The sequence below is a fragment of the Cynara cardunculus genome (assembly GCF_001531365.2).
Source record: "Cynara cardunculus var. scolymus isolate 2C chromosome LG 16, CcrdV1, whole genome shotgun sequence".
NCBI lineage: Eukaryota > Viridiplantae > Streptophyta > Magnoliopsida > Asterales > Asteraceae > Cynara > Cynara cardunculus.
In genome coordinates, this window is record NC_037543.1 from 17,301,013 (window position 1) to 17,312,092 (window position 11,080).

An 11,080-nucleotide genomic window follows, 5' to 3' on the forward strand; every position below is an offset into this window, starting at 1 on the left:
ACTGATGACTCAGATGGTGGGGCCCGTTGCGAAACGACGGCGGGCCCACGGGCATTGCGTACTCGTCGTCGAGTAAATCGTTGATGATGTCGAGATGCGGGAATTCATCGGCCAATGGACCTTGAGCCTGGGGTCTGCTGTGAATCGGCTTGTAAACATCGATATTTTGGATGTCGTTAAGTGATTGCAAGCCTCTGCTGCTGCTACCAACATTATCCCTTTCCATCCATTGAGACCCAGTTTGCAAAACAACATCATGATTCATCATTCCAAAGGAAAAGCTTGGTCTCACAGAATCCATCCTTTCAGAACTTTGAGGTAAAAACATGGGCTGTGAATACGAGTTTACGGCCGGTTTCGGAGAATGGGATTGACCATAAGCAGATGAAGTTGCGGAAATTGGACACCCCATCATAGCATTTTGATACGACGGAGGACCGTAATTCTGAGTGACGGTTCAGGACAAAGATACCGTGCTGCACTTGCTGACCGAGATAGCAATGGTGTGGTTTGGACCATCAAGATAACAGGTGCGGTACTGGTGGCATTCGCTCTAGATGCTTCAACTAGAGGAGCACTCAATGGCCTAGTTTAATTTGTTATATATATATATATATACACACACACACACATTTAAAAAAATAGAATATCATTAATTCTCTAGTCAATAACTGTTTTTTCTTCTTAGGTATTTCGGTTACGATCTAAATACAACTTAATACAAAAATGTTAAACGATCCACGCACATAAAATACAAGCACAAATACATGACATAATGATTCCGATAGTCGCCATTCATTATCAAGTTTCATTCTTATGGTTGGCACTATCTTCAGATTTGGTCCCCCTGGTTGTAATTTTGTTTCAGATTCGGTTTATACCCCCAACTGTGGTAATAATAACATAGAAGGCTATCTTATGAAAGGGTGGAGGGGAGAATTAAATGGGCATCAATGGCACCTGACATAAAATGGAAAAAAACCCTGACATAAAATGGAAGAGCAGAGAAAGACAAAGCAATAATCTGTTAGTATCATTAAATATATAGTTTGTTGTTGTCAAGGATGCTATTTACCTGGTAAAACAAGAAGCATCCATTCCTTCCTTTGGCACAAGCTTACCAATCAACTTAAGGAGATGGACATCAAATGGTCTAGCTGTGGTGTTAAAAAGTAACATGGCTAAAGTTGAAGCAACAACTGAGAAACCATGTCCATCCATTTCTTGTAAAAGCATCTCTATCGAGTCATGTTGTTTGTTCTTTAATAATCCTTGGATGAGAACGTTGTAAGTGGCACTATTTGGCGGGCAACCTCTCTCATTCATTTGGAGAAACAAATCTTTTGCTTCCCCCACTAGACCTTCCCGACAAAAACCACTAATCATCACTGTATATGACCTAACGTCGTGTTGCAAACCTTTAACACTTAGGTCATTGAAGAGATTCCTTGCGATATCAAGCTTCCCACATTTACATGCACCATCCATGAGGATATTGTACACAACAATATCTGAATTTAGCTTGTTGTCACCCATCAAACGGAACATAGAGATTGCTTCCTCCACTAAATGGTTATTGCATAGACCCTCCAAAATTATCCTGTACGTGCATTCATTGGGAATCTGGTTTTGTGCTCGCATTTCATTGAAGAGTTCACGTGCAGCTTTACAACGTCCAACGCGAAACAATCCTTGTAACATGGTGCTGTAAGCAACCACATCAGGTTTCATACCATTTTTAGTTATTTCATGAAACAAATGCAAGGCCTCGTCTATCTTCAATTCTTTGCAATATCCATTCAATAAGCTACTATAAGTCATAACATTAGGGACCAGACCTCTAATCCTCATTGAATCAAAAACTTCCCTTGCCTTCTTTATTTCACCCCGCAAACAGTAGCCATCAATAAGTGAACTATATGTTACTACATCGGGATCCTTTCCTCTCTCTACCATGATGTTCACAAGAACCTCTGCATCTTCAACTTCACCTTCTTTGCAAAATGCATCGACTAATATGCTAAAGGTTATAACATTGGGATATATCTTTCCGTCTTCCATTTCTTTGAATAATTTAGAGGCATCATCCCAACGATCTAAGCTACAAAGGCCACGAATCAAAGAGTTATAAGTGACAACAGTAGGTAGGATGCCATTGTGGAAGATCATTTCTTCGAAGAGCTTTAAAGCATCATCTATCATCTGGTCCTTGCAAAGACTATCGATGATGGTGTTATATGTGATAACAGTAGCTTTACAACCCCTTTCATTCATCAGCCTAAGCAAAGCAATGGCTGTGTCGTTATTGCCAAATTTGCAAAGCCCTTTGATCATTGTGCTGTACATAACAACATTAAGTTCACAGAGTTCCTCTTTGACCAGTTTCTTGAAAAATCTTTCAGCCTCGAGAATCCTATTTTCTAGGATGAGCCCATTTAAGAGCGTACCAAAAGTCCACACATCGGGTACAACCCCATATTTCAAGCCATAAGCTACAATTGCAAAACCCTCACTGGTGTTGTACAATTGGCAATAACACTTGATCACAGTGGCAGTAGTGTATTCATTAATAGGAACACTAAAGGCAACCATTTGTTTAAAAAGATCAATCGCATAAGAATAGTGTTTCAGTCTGGTGACCGCTTGCAACAATTGGGTGAATTTAACAACAGATGGCAATGGTTGTCTTTGTGTCATTTCATCGAACAGTTTGAGGGCATCATCAAGTTTAACAATCTTTTCAAAGATAGATCGATGACGATCAAACTGCGGTTCATGATTCAAAGCGAAATATGAATGAACTTGAGGTAGAATCGTTTGGGAAAGATGGATTCGAGAAGATACCTCTGAAAATGAAAAAGGGGTTCTGGAAAAAAGAAGCGAAGCAGGAGCAATACCTTTGAATATTTTAAGGGAATTGGAGACGATGCCAGACACGGCTTCTTTTGGAATCTTCATCAACATTACTCAACTACTTTGATTCACGATGAATGGAAGCAAAAAACATATAAGAGGAAAAAGAAGCGAAGCAGGAGCAATACCTTTGAAGGGATTGGAGACGATGAAAGAAACAGCTTGTTTTGAAATCTTCTTCATCATCAACTACTTTGATTCACAAATGAATGGAAGCATCAACTCTGGTGCATAAATGGAATTCTCTTTGCTACTTTTGCGACTTCAATTTTTTTTCAGTTTCTACAACGATGCTTCTCATATATATTAATTTAATAATTTATAATAAATGTTATTTACATTTTTTAATTATAAATAAATCTAATAATTAATAAAATAAGATAGTTGTTATAGAATAACCGATGGAAACAATAATATAATTGAGATAATCGATCTGTAATTCTCATTAATCAAAAGCTTTTTAAATAAGGATGTGATAGTTTCGACTTTTAATGAAACCGTAATCTTTCCTTGCATTAGTTTCGATGAAATGAGGTGTAGATTGAAGAGAACTTTTATCTCCCAAGCCTTTGATCGAGAGTGTCTCGTCCTCTCCCGAGAACTGCTATAACTTTTAATTGTATTCCGTACTTCTTTTGTAAATGAGTTGCTATAACTTTTATCTCTTAACTTCTCTTAAAATGTGATTTAAAAAACAGTACTTTGCTCAGAGACTGTTCTTGCGTTTTCGTAAATTACAAGGGTTCTCGTTTGAATCCTTCCCAGCCTATATGATGTCTCCAACTAGAAAAATTGAATGAGGTTATTCAAATGTTAATTAAAAAAAGATGAATAGTATATTCAAAATCAGAAAGAAGCAATTAATCCATTTATGTTTCAAACAATATATATATATAAAGAGAAAGAGAGAGAAGAGCGATCAAATGTAAACCATCCATATTTGTACAAACCGTGCAAATCACCCTTATCCGTTGATATTATTGTTTAATTTAACGATTTTGTTTCATGATATTGTTTAATATTGTGAAATTGTTTCATATAATATTTTTCAAGATAAAGTTGTTTTCATATATGGTTATGAAATTTTAATAAAATTGTTTCATGTATTTCTTTAAAATTAATATAATTAAGATTATGATATCCATGATTAACACCTTTCACAGTAAAAATGATTAATCAACCTCTCATAATTACAAAAAATGTAAAATTATGATCGGTTAACTGAGGTTTGTATGGTTTGTACAAATAACATGATTTGCAAAGTAAATCTCATATATATATATATATATATATAGAGAGAGAGAGAGAGAGAGAGAGAGGAGTTAGGTTCAGGAAAAAATCTTAAAAAAATGAAAAAAAGAAACATTCTAGTAAACGTTCATCTAGACCTCTAATAATTTTATTTTATTAGAAAAATCAACCAGTTTTCAACCAAGTTAAAATACTATAAAATTTTATTTTATTTTCAATTAAATATCATTATTTAATCATAATATCTATTTTCTAACCTATTTCTCTCTCGTCTGTGAAAGAAAAACTCTAATAATCAATCATCACGTCCACCTCCAACACAACACTCCAACTCTCCATCGATTGAGAGGTAAAATTGAAACTTTGAACAATTTATTTGCATTTGTGATTGTGTTTTATTCAAACGCTGAACAATTCTTTTGTATTTGTCATAAAATTAAATTTAAATAGTCTTATATTTTTTATTTTATTTAAAATTTAAAAATTAAATGGGTCAACCTATTATTTAACAGGTTGGATTGAGAAAATCATAAACAGGTCAACTGCCGTCAACCCATTTAGATAACAGGTTGGTTTGGTTGAAAAATGTCAACCCACTTAAGTACACATGTTGGCTTGGGTTGAGATTTTAACCTGTTCAATAAAGGGGTTAAATCCGACCCATTATCGCCCCTAATACAATCACTGCTTATGAGTTATTGAACGATATCGGTGGAGGAATCATAGTAGATAACTATTTGTCAACGAGATATACAAGGATGGGTGAAAACGTTGAATCACAAGAGAATAACCTTGAAGCTTTAATCTCGGGAATGGAGGCAGTCAAACATGCAGAGCAGATCAGGATCTCAAGAATCTAATGGAAATGACTGTATTGGTGTTATTTTTTCCACATAAACGAGTTTTTGCCGCAAAAACCAAGTAATGGTCTCAAAAAAGTTAGGGGCATTTACAAAATTCTTACTCGGATAAGCGTTTACCAAGTCACATTCCCTTAACGGATGAATATGACAAACACCAAGAATCTTACCTAGTAAGAGCGAAGACAAGGATCGAGAGTCTACCAGTAAGTGACTCTTACTTACGGGGTAAATATGTCGTTTTGATAGACTAAAATCTTACTCGGTAAGTAAGTGAAATTTTACCATTAAACGCTTACTGGGTAAGTGTTCAGGTAAACAACCCCCTAGTCTAAAAAATCTCAAGAGGTTCATGTGGAAAATTTTGATGCATAAACTTTTAACTTCAAATTTTGCAAGCCTTCTTACTAGGGCCAAACCTGCAGAAAGAGGAGGGGGTGCTCCGTATTAGGGTTCAGACATCCATGTCTATCAAGACACATACCAAACTGAAAGAAAACAATCCCACCAGATCAAACTAATTTTTGAAGTTGCAAGTCAAACTAATTAGCATGACTTTTAATCTTGGGACGTTATCTACCTTGTAAAACAAGGAATATCCACTCCTTCCTTTGGCACAGGCTTACCAATCAACTTAAGGAGATGGGCATCAAATGGTCTAGCTGTGGTGTTAACAATTAACATGGCTAAAGTTGAAGCAACAACTGAGAAACCATGTCCAACCATTTCTTGTAAAAGCATCTCTATCGAGTCATGTTGTTTGTTCTTTAATAATCCTTGGATAAGAACGTTGTAAGTGGCACTATAAAATTACTAATACGATGCTTTGTACTAAAAGAATTCTAAAAAACTTGTTAGGATACCCAAAAGCATCCTATCAACTTATTACAACGCCTTTAAATATGACATTTAGTTTTTGGTCCTATAAATTAAGTCTTATAAAACATTCTATTAGGACGCTTAAAAATTGGTGGCGTCTTACAAACCCAATTTTGTTGTAGTGGTCTTTGTCTTCGCTCTAACCAGGTAAGATTCTCGGTAAGCTAATAAGGTAAGTGATTGGTAAGCGTTTGGTAAACATCCTATAAGCATTTTTATACCTAATTTACGATTCAACACTCTATCCTACTTTACGAAATATATTGGTAAACGAAAATATAAGAAAATCAATCATGCTAGCCAACTTTTTAAAAATCTAGCTCCTTGTAGAATTAGTCTAAAAAGTAGTAAAAAATTCTCAAAAAGTTCAGATAATTGGCAAAATTGATCTCTTTGACTTCAAAGTCAGTATGTACCTGTGTGGCCATGCCTTGATCTTCATGGTGTTTTTGAATGTGAAATGACTAAAACGAACAGGAGGATATTTCTCTAAGGCGTCTTTTCAACCAAAGAGAAACTTTGTGAACCTAATGTAGTTATGTACATCAGTTTTACAACCCCTTTCGTAACTCTAAGCAAAGCAATGGTTGTGCCATTATCACCAAACTTGCAAAGCCCTTCAACTTCTTCTTGAATAATTCTTGTGATATACAAACTAAATTAGGTTCACAAAGTTTCTCTTTGAGTAATTCTTTTGCCTCAAGGATGAGTCCATTTATGAGTGTGCATCAGGTACAGCACTACATTCGAAGCCATTTCCTAGATCTGCAGTTGGCAACAACACTCGATCACAACAGTAGTAGTGTAGACACTAATATTTTTAAAAAAATGGATAGAACAATAATAGTGTTTCATTTGAGTTCTGCAGTAAATATCTGTTTTTTGCTTCTTGAGTATTTTGATCATGACCAAATACAACTTACTTGGTACAAAAACAATAAACTATCTCAGCACATAAAAAAAAAAGCACAGACATGACCACGTTTCAGGACAAACATCAATGAAGCTAGATAAAATACATTTTTGGTTCTCAAGGTTGTCATTCCCTATCAAGTCTCGTCCATATATTGAAATAACTACGCATTTGCACTGTGGTTGACACTTTGTTTCAGATTTGGTCCCCCTAGTTGTAATTTTGCTTCACACTAATGATTAGATAATAGATAGGAGACTACCTTATGAAAGGAGGTGGGAGTTAATGGACATCAATGGTAGCTGCCATAAAATGGAAGGCTCTGATTCATTCAGACTTTATAAGATGAGAAAAAAACAAACCAATAATCTGTTATTATCATTATATATTTAAATATAATGCTTTTTACTTAGTATTCATAATGATTTAAGTAATCTTAATTGTCAGCAAAGTATAACCAGTTTCATATTTTGAACCAATGGTCCTGAAGCATCAGCTGCTTCTTGGTTTGATGGACCCACAGAAAACCATATTCCAGTTGAGCAAAGGAAAAGAATTTTCAAATTCCAAATTTATTGTTTTTGTAGCAGTTTTGATATAAGCTTCATTGCAGTTATCAAAAAGATTTGAGCCGTTAACTTTTCCTACGTGTATACAGGATTTTGTTGTTGCCAATCAACCAATGGCACCAAGATTTTTATATAAATTATGAAATATAAATGCAAAAAAACCTTCTTACCTGGAAGAAAGGGTTTCTGTCCCCCCTACCTTGTCTACCAAGCGTGGGACTAGAGGACTTTTCAGAAATTTGAGCGATCCATTGTAGGAAGGATTGAATCATTGAAGTATAACTAATCAACCTTCCGCTGTTATCAACTCAATAAAATGAGAAGCATCGACTCCTTCCTTTGGCACAAGCTTACCAATCAACTTGAGGACTGGCATTAAATGATCTAGCGTTGATCTTAACAAGTAACAAGGCAAAAGTTGAAGCCTCAAGTAAGAAACCATGTCCATCCATTTCTTGCAAAAGCGTCTCTATCGTGTCATGTTGTTTGTTGTTTAATAATCCTCGGATAAGAGCGTTGTACGTGGCACTATTTGGCAGGCAACCTCTCTCACTCATTTGGCGAAACAACTCTTTTGCTTCCCTCATTAGACCTTCCCGACAAAAACCACTAATCATCACATTAAATGATACAACGTTATGTTGCAAACCTTTAACACTTAGGTAATTGAAGAGATCCCTTGYGATATCAAGCTTCCTACATTTACATGCTCCATCCATGAGGATATTGTACACAAAAATATCTGAATTTAGCTTGTTGTCACCCATCCAACAAAACAAAGAAATTGCTTCCTCAATTAGATGGTTATTGCATAGGCCCTCCAAGATTATTCTGTAAGTGCATGCATCTAGAATCTGGTTGTGTGCTAACATCTCAGTAAAAAACTCGTGTGCAGCTTTACAACGTCCAACTTGAAACAATCCCTGTAACATGGTGCTGTAAGTGACCACATCAGGTCTCATACCTTTTTTCAGTTATTTCGTGAAACAAATGCAAGGCCTCGTCTACCTTCATTTGTTTGCAATAACCATTTAATAAGCTACTATAAGTCACAACATCAGGGACCAGACCTCTAATCCTCATTGAATCAAAAACTTCCCTTGCTTTCGTCATTTCACCTCGCAAACAATACCCATCAATAAGTGAACTATATGTCACTATATTGGGATCCTTTCCTCTCTCAACCATGGTGTTTATAAAAACCTCTGCATCTTCAACTTTACCTTCCTTGCAAAGTGCATCGATCAATATATTAAAGGTTACAACATCGGGAGATAACCTTTCATCCTTCTCCATTTCTTTGAACATTTTAGAGGCATCATCCCAACGTCCTAAGATACAAAGGCTACGAATCAAAGAGCTGTAAGTGAAAACACTAGGTAGGACATCTTTGTGGAAGATCATTTCATTGAAGAGCTTTAATGCATCATCTATCATTTGGTCCTTGCAAAGACTATCAATGATGGTGTCATATGTGACACAATAGGTTTATAGCCCCTTTCATTCATCATTCTAAGCAAAGAAATGGCTGTATCATTATTTCCAAACTTGCAAAGCCCTTTAATCATTGTGTTGTACGTAACTACGTCAAGATCACAAAGTTGCTCTTTGATCACCTTCTTGAATAATCTTTTTGCCTCGAGAATCCTATCTTCTAGAATGAGTCCATTTAAGATCGTATTGAAAGTGAACACGTTTGGTACAACCCCACGTTTCAAGCCATAGGCTACGATTGCAAAACCCTCACTGGTGCGATACATTTGACAACAACACATGATCACGGTGTTAGTAGTGTACACATCAACAAGAACTCCAATGGAGACCATTTTCTTAAAAAGATCGATCAAACTAGAATAGTGTTTCAGTTTGGCAACAACTTGCAACAACTGGTTGAATTTAATAACAGATGGCAGAGGTTTTCTTTGTGTCATTTCATCAAACAGTTGGAAGGCATCATCAAGCTTAGTAATCTTTGCATACATAGATCGAGGACGATCAAACAGTGGTTCATGATTCGAAGCATAATTTGAATGAAAATGAGCTAGAATTGTTTGGGAAGGATGGATCGGAAAGGATAACTCCGAAAATGAGAAAGGGGTTTTGAAAGAAGGAGCAGGGAATAAGGTACCTCCAAGGGCAACTCCAACCATTACACTAAAAAAAACACCAAAAACATCAAATCTGGTGGGTCCATAAACACAAAAAAAAAAAAAAAACTCAACTCCAGTCACACTTTAAAAAAACACCAAATTTGTGGACCCCACATTAAAATAACATATTTTATTCACTATTTTTAATAACAATATTTATAATCTGTAATAGATATTATAATAATAAAGAATTAGTGATTAATTTATTTAATGAAGAAATGTTAAAATAAAAACGATAAAATTGTAATTAATAAATTTATATTTAAAAAGATTACATTAGTTCAAATAGCACAAATTAAATAAACACATAAATAATACTAATTCTCCGAGTTAGTATACTCGTCCCACAAATGATCAATTAATGCATTACAAAGTTCAAAGTGAGCATCTTTATTCTTGATCTTTTTGTGTCGAGCAAGAAACTGTTCAAGTCCACCATCGTTCATCATCTCAAAATGTAGCAAGAAGCTTTAGTCAGTTTATGTCTAGCGGAGACGATTGAACCCTTTAATTTATGTATTTCAGTTTTTAAAATTTCCATTAATAAAATACGTTTACGTTTATCCGGTATCATATTTGTGTTATTAATAATTTATTTTATATATATATATATATATGTATAAATTTAAATAATAAATATAACAACCTAAAACTTAATATTTATAATTATTTATTTATTTATAATTTATTAAAAAATTATTAAATATTGAGAAAAAGTGATGGGGACCACCAATTTGGCAAGATTGTCGTTCATCTTCTCCACGGCATATTTGCTGTTCGTTTTCAGCCTCCGGTATAGTTTTAGTGTTTTTGGCGGTCGATTGGATCCAAAAGAACGGCAAAACTAGGGTTTTGCCGTTCGATTGTGTGATAACCAGATCCTGGTTATTACCCAAGGTATTTAAATATGTGAATATTTAACTAAATAATTACATGATAACATGATAATTTGTTACGTGATGGTATGTGCATTTATGCATTATTTGGACATGAATATATATATATATATATATATATATATGTGTGTCTGTGTGAGTGTGTATGCATTCATGTTATATGTATGGAATATAATATTTATTTTGTGTGGTTAGAATGTATGCATGAGTGTTGTGCATACGTGTAAGTATGCATGCATATGTGTGTGTGATAGGGAAAGCATGAGGTGGGGAAAAGGTAGGGAAGGCAGTTAGCCAACCCTTCCCTATTTAGAAAGTATAAATAGTGGCTTCACCCCCTTCATTTGCCTTTTTATTTGCCTTAGAGAGTTATCTGGGTTGCTTTTAAAAAAAAAGTGAATTCTAGCCGGTTGCAAGTGTCAAGATTGAAAGGGTTGATTTCTAGCAATTTTGTGTTCAAAGCTTTATAAGGTGAGTGGTTTTTAAATCTTTTGCATAAAAATTTACTACTGATTTTATTAGGATGCTTCGTATTCTTATCATTGAAATGGAACTTTGATTATATTGTCTAAGTGTTTATCCGGACAAAGTTTGACCGGATAAGGGTTTAAACCGGATAAGCCTTGAGAGGTTTATGTTGGGAGGTTTA

General features: G+C 34.9%; 1 pseudogene; it reads right to left on the minus strand.

Annotated features, from left to right (window-relative positions):
* Positions 1-6: 6 nt before the first annotated feature.
* On the minus strand, positions 7-9,316 carry LOC112529049 (annotated as a pseudogene).
* Between the last annotated feature and the right edge of the window lie 1,764 nt (positions 9,317-11,080).